We start from the raw sequence: 6,000 nt of genomic DNA on the forward strand, positions 1-6,000 counted from the left end.
GTTATTATTTTTGATATTATTGTACTACTAGTTTGCTGTTTAGTAATTTTTTCAAAGTTAATATAATGCAAATAGAGGGCATAAAGCTTTCAAAAATGCTTATTTTTAAGTTGTCATACTGTAAAATATTTTATCAAACGAAATGGCACATGGTTGAATTTTTTTTCAATTACTAGCTATTAACGATTAGAATTACTAGCTGTCAACAACTAGAATAGCAAAGTAAAATTAAAGAGGGATAATATGTGATCACTTATGACTCATTTTTTTTTTTTGTTTAATTCTCTTGATATCTTTGAGTTATTGATCATAGTTTTCTATAAATAATTCATGTTCAATGGGAACCATGAACAAATAATGGATGTCTACTAATTATCTATGAAAAGAATATTAGGACGGGGTGGAATATTTTTCAACATAATATTGTAGAAATACCTGATATGAATGTTCAATCTATTTTGCTCATGTCAAGCCTTATTTCAGAACACATTTAATTTAGACGGTTGATGTTTTTGTTATTTGCTACTCCCTCCGGTTCAAACTATAAGCTAATATGGGTTGAGGGGCTTAGTTTTTTTATAAGATAACATTGCAAATTTGTCTAACCATTTAATGAATATTTTTCAATTTTACCCCTAACATATGTTTTTAATTTTTGTTAGTTATTGATGGCATTAATTACAAAAAAGTGGCTAGTTTACGAGGTATGAGAAGAGAGAAAGGTATTTTAAACAAAGCGAATAGAAGAGAGAAGCTTCAATAAATAAGGACATATTTGGAAAAAATATATATACACCTTATATATTTGTTGTTTTAAACTGCTTTTATTTCATTTCTTGATAAACATAAATGAGCTAACCTTAGCTTATATTTTGAACAGGAGGGAATATAATTAAGCGTTAGATTGGAAGTGCTACCCATACAACTCACGTGTAAGGGTGAGGGTAAGCAGAAGCTAGTTTACAATATATGAGGATTAATGTGCTTGAGTTTAGCGCATGAAATAAAAAGTGGAGTTTTTTTTTTTAAAATAATGATAGGAATTGAATTTTAGACAATGTTTCAATAGTAAAGTTTCTTTTATTTATTATTAAGATCTTATGTTAGTTATTGAGCCATTTTGGAGGGTCTTATTTTTGACAAAAAGAACTGATAGTACGTTAGAATATGCTGCGTGTATCTTCAAAATGGGCATATGTATTGTATTCGTATGTTTATTTCTTTTCTGCTTTGAAGTATTTTTAAATATAAATATCAACCTATTAACAAATCAAAACGTAAAGAGCATAACAAGAAAAATTGAGTTCTATCGGAACAATTCAAATGTAAGAACAACGTAAAGCTACTTTTTTAATTAAGTTAAATATAATATTAATTCTTGTTTTTAAAGATTAATATTTATTGTTTTTTGCCATATAAATATTAATATTTATCGATATAAAACTCTACTTATTTGACATGTTTAACAAGAAAGTTACTTTCAAGTGTTCTAACATTTTAAAATGTTCGAGGGAAAAACAAAAGCGACAAAACAAAAAAAAAGGACAGCCATATGAATGTCATGGTATAGTATGAACGTCATGTAGGGGTTCTTGGGTGGAAGTTAATATTATCCATTACATTAAAAGTGGTATTTTCGTTAGGCAATTATATATTTTTAATGATGAAACAGGGCCATTGCCAGAGATCGGGAATTTGATAGTTTTAGGGAAAATTTCAATTAAGGATCATAGTAGATAATTTATTTCAAACAGCCCCCAAAATATTATGAAATGTCACTACAGGATTAAAGGAGCAAACTAAAATTAATTTAGAAAAATAAAAAGACATCTTTACCCCCCAAAAGCCTATGACCTTGAAGCTCTTTCCCCTCTCTCTAGAAACGTTCAATAGCCCCAGCTCGACTCTCTCTCTTACTCTCTGGAAAATCCGCTTTTGCGTTGAGAGAGATCATTCGTCATCGTCGTCATTCCGGTAAGGAGAGCTTTCCCTGTCACTACTATTCTAGTATGGAGTGCCTTCGCCGTTGGTGCTATTTTGGTAACAAAAGCCTTCGTTGTCATCATACTCTCTCTCTCTCTCTATAAGCGACCTCTTTCACTACCTTTCCATTCAAAAATTTCTGCATATAATACTCTAAATCCTTCTCCATTTCTTCTATTGTAGATTTTACGGGTTTGGTTTGGGCTATCGTTAAGTTCTAAATCAGCGAGAATTTTTTTTACTACTCACATTCGAGATAAAATTATACTGTGGGTTGATTTTAGATTCATACCATTGAGTATTGAGAGTAAACCTTTCAGTTCCTACTATGAATTTGCAAATTCTACTTCTCCAGAAAAATTGTGATTTGGTGTTGTGAAAACTCATATTTTTGCTGTGAATTCGCAAATTCCTATTGTAAGCATATACTGTGTTTAATTATTAAAAATTGATTGAAGTTAATGCTTGAATGATGTGCAGCAAAATACTACCTTCGGTCCTAATTATAAGAACTAGTTGATTAATTTGAGGAGATTAAGGATAGAAGTTAAGTTAATTATTTGTAATAAATATGTTTTGTCTTTCCTACAATATCCTTGCTAATCAAGTGTATTGGTTAGTGCTACCACTGTTAGAAGGACTATCTTGGAAAAAATATATAAATATGAGAGACAAAGTGGATTGGGGTCTTACATTTAGGACGAAAATAAAAATTAAACAAGGTCTTATATTAAGGACCGGAGGCAGTATTATATATGGCTAGCGGCAGTAGAAAGCAATTATTTTGCATCTTCTATGTGGGAGGCAAATTTGTGAAGACCTTAGAAAGCAAAATGATAGATGAAGTACTGCATTGAAATTGGCTGGCAACTATATAAATGCAGAACAAATTAATCCACTTGCAAATAGATGTATTTATGTTGTTAATGGGCGTATCTCTATTGCAAATATCCTAATTTTACTTTTGAGCTGTCACTCCCAGAGTTATGAACTATTTTGTTCAACTTTATGATGAAATAAATCTACTTGCAAATGGATATATTTATATTGTCGATGGACATATCCATATTCCAAATGTCCTAATTTCACTTATAAATCATTGGTCTCAGATTGAGAATTATTCTGTTTAACTTTATGAATGAAATAAATCCACTTGTAAATGGACATATTTATATTGTTAATGGGCATATTTGTGTTGCAAATGTCTTAATCCTACTTGTAAACTGTTGCTCTCAGACTTGTGAATTGTTCTGTTCAACTTTATGAATGAAATAAATCCACTTGCAAATAGACATATTTATTTTGTTAATGGGTGTAATCGTGTCGTAATTTTTTTAATTCCACTTGTAAACTATCGCTCCTAGACTTGTGAATTGTTGTATTCATAAATTAAATAAATCCACTTAGAAATAGACGTATTTCTATTATTAATGGGCATATCCATGTTGTAAATTGCTTAATTCTACTTGTAAATAGTCCCTCCTAAACTTATGAATTATCATGTCCATCATCTTTAATTTAACTAGTTCACTTACAAATGGACGTGTTCTTGTTGTTAATATACGTATCTTTTTTTTTTTGCAAATTTTTTAATTTTAGTTGTCAATATGACAGCCAAATTTGCAAAACATGAAGTTGTTAAACAATATATCCTTATTGCTAATTCCCTAATTTCATTTGTCAGTAGTACATCATATACTTATAAACTAGTAGGGATAAGTAGAAGATTAGAACTAATTGACATGAAACATGTCACATCCTAAAAATTTAACATTGCTTGGAAGTTAAAAATTAGGCCAAGGGCTAATATAGAATATAAACAAAAGGACAAAAAGTATTTTGATATAAAACCCAGATAGGGTCTGGACTGATATTTTCAAAAGTATGGATCTAGAAAGGGCAAAATGAAAAAATTTGAGAAAAATGCTAGACAATTTCCAAAAAATAGAAAATTGGTGAATTAGAGGTTTTAGAACCCTATTTGAGACACCGAAAGTGAATTTAGCATGAAAATAGTTAATTATGGAATTTCCTAAAAACAGAGGTTCTTGAGGAAAAATAGTAAAAATGGGGTAGAAATAATTATTTTAAATATTTAGAGGTCTCAATAATTCCTGAAAAAATATGAAAAAATTATTTAAGAATTTATTTAAATTTATAAAATTGATTCTAGGTCTTGGAGGCATGGAAATTTATTTTAGAATATGTATTACCAAAACCTTATCAGTGAAGCCCTACTTTGGAGAAAATTCAAAATAAATAGTTAGAGAGTGAGATAAACTCAAAAAATTTTCATGGGGCTTTACTGTATTAAAAAGGAGTTTTTGATGGAGAGAAATGAATTTTTGGAGGCCCAAAACTATTTTTTAAAATAGTAATCAAAATAATGAGTTTTGGTTAGAAATTGATATTTGTGATTGGACCCCACTTCTTCTCTCTTTTTAAATCAGATTTAGTCTTCATTTTGGGCTAAAAAAGCTCAAAAATTTTGTGCAAAACATGGGCCAACAATTGAAGAGGTTTAAGCCCAATTTAAACCCAAAATCAATGAAAAATTCAAGAAGAAGACACTTGGCAAAATCTGAAAATTGGAGGTAGTTAATGAAGGCCACATTGCCTCTTAAGTGGCAGAATTTCATGCCACACATAAAGTGAAGGAGGTCAAATTTTTGCTTTATAAATACCCCCTAAAATATCCAAAATTTGGTCAAAATTGGAAAACTTGGGGAGGTGTTAACAAACTGAAAACTTGAGCTTAAAAAGAGCTTTAGACAGTGCATTTGGAGGAGGAAACATCAAGCTTTGGTCAAGGATTAATCAAGGTAAGTTTGAGCTTGATTTTTGTTAAGTTTAAAGCTTGTTATGGCAAAAGATACTTTTGTGTGGGGAAATATGAAGAAGTGTTTAGAAGCATTAGAATCAAAATTGAAATTTTTGAATCCATTAAGGACCCTATTCAACCAACACTAGTTGAAGGGGAAGGAATGTGATTTTGTTATATCTGAATTCATATTTGAATTCTACATGAAAAATTGTGTAAGAATGGCCTAAAAGATTTATGGAATCAAAGAAGGAATAACAATGTCAAAAGTCAAGGAAAAAAGGGATTTAATTAGGTTTAAGGTTAAACACTTGTAGTCAAGCTTGAATAGTTGATAATGTGTAGCTTGTAATTATGCTTGAATTGGTAGGTTTTATGGAGAAGAACAAAGGAGAACACCAAATCCTTAAGGAGGCTGAATTGAATCAAGAGCAAGAGGTAGTATTGAATCTATAATTTGATTGTTTTTCTTCCTTACTTAATGTGTATGTGTTGCAGGCTTTATTTTGTCATATGGTGGGGAATTATGCTATGGCAATGGATGTTTTGATTATATTTGTTATGACTTGGCCAAATGCATAATGATATGTGTTAATGTGATTATGTGCTAGTTTTCTCTTATGGCATAATGTATGGCATAATCATGCATGAGTTGAGAATGTTATTAAGTATCGTAACATGTCACATTATGTAAACCTTGATTAACATGACAATTATGGTTCATTACTACTAAGATTTCTACGAAATATCATTCCTTTCCATGTTAAATTATGCACTAACTAGGAAGTGGATCAAGCAAGGACAAAGGCAAGGAGTTAGTCTTGGGATAATGAAGTTGAATGGTCCTGTAGTTATGTGTTGTTATATCGTGTATTTGTGAACTTTGTAATGAAATTTGGATGATGTAAATTCAAGACTATGTGTTTGTGATGTAATGCTTTTGTTCATATATATTGGCCTGTTATAACTGGTTTTGTGTGGCATGAAAATGAGGAAAAGAAATACAAGAATTCATGGTCAATGGAGATAAAATTGTCGTAATTTGGATAAATTTTGAGACACATAAAATAATAAGCAATCAAGTGGTAGATCATTAAATTTAGAGTTTTGTGCTAAGAGTTATGCCCTTTCAAAGTTGGGCTAAAATTCTGAAAAATTGAAAAATGACCAAATGAATAGTATAACTTTGCATGTTT

Source organism: Neltuma alba, unplaced genomic scaffold (assembly GCF_004799145.2).
Source record: "Neltuma alba isolate B1F8T4 unplaced genomic scaffold, ASM479914v2 tig00010359_pilon, whole genome shotgun sequence".
Classification (NCBI taxonomy): Eukaryota; Viridiplantae; Streptophyta; class Magnoliopsida; order Fabales; family Fabaceae; genus Neltuma; species Neltuma alba.